The sequence below is a fragment of the Pyrgilauda ruficollis genome, unplaced genomic scaffold (assembly GCF_017590135.1).
Source record: "Pyrgilauda ruficollis isolate IOZ18807 unplaced genomic scaffold, ASM1759013v1 scaffold2424, whole genome shotgun sequence".
NCBI lineage: Eukaryota > Metazoa > Chordata > Aves > Passeriformes > Passeridae > Pyrgilauda > Pyrgilauda ruficollis.
The window spans coordinates 1-706 of record NW_024523739.1 but is presented as its reverse complement, the minus strand read 5'-3'; the positions used below and the strand labels follow the sequence as shown (position 1 = coordinate 706).

The window sequence follows — 706 nt, the reverse complement described above, 5'->3', positions numbered from 1 at the left end:
GGGGGGGACTGGGAGGGACTGGGAGGGAACTGGGGGGGACTGGGAGGGACTGGGGGGGACTGGGAGGGACTGGGAGGGACTGGGAGGGACTGGGAACAAACTGGGACAAACTGGGATCAAACTGGGCCGAACCGGGCCCTCGCTTTATTAAACGCCGGAAGGGGCGGAGCCGAACCCGGAAGCGCTCGCCCCGAACAGAGGAAAGTGGGCGTGGCCACAGCGCGAGAGGGGCGTGGCCAAGCAGCAGCAGCGGCCAATCAGCTGAAGGTGACGTCAACGCCGGGGAGGAGCTCGGCCAGGAGGGCGGGGCCGGCGGGGGCGGAGCTCAGCGGGGTCTCAGCCAATCCCAGGTGGGCCAGGCGGGGCCAGGCAGCCAATGGGGCGAGAGCGGGGGCGTGGCCAATGGCTGGGGGCGGAACCAGTCAGTATAGAGCAGTACAGACCAGTACAGACCAGTATAAACCAGTATGAACCGGTATGGACCAGTATGGACCAGTATGGACCAGTATGGACCAGTATGGACCAGTACGGACCGGTACAAACCAGTCCAAACCAGTCCAAACCAGTATAAACCAGTATCAACGTACGGTTCCGGTCCAGCCGCAGCAGCCGCAGGCGGGGGAGGGGCGGGGCCACGCCCACCTCGGTCATGTGATTATCGGAGAGATCCAGTTCCTGCAAACGGGGATGGACAGGTGTGTGACAC

General features: G+C 64.2%; 1 long non-coding RNA gene across 1 annotated transcript; it reads right to left on the bottom strand.

The window, feature by feature from the left end:
• Nucleotides 1–111: 111 nt before the first annotated feature.
• Nucleotides 112–706, bottom strand: LOC121355070. Its single transcript, XR_005955381.1, has 2 exons — nt 588–706; nt 112–406 (listed from the first exon to the last, which is right to left on the bottom strand). It is a non-coding gene; the product is annotated as an uncharacterized LOC121355070 (long non-coding RNA).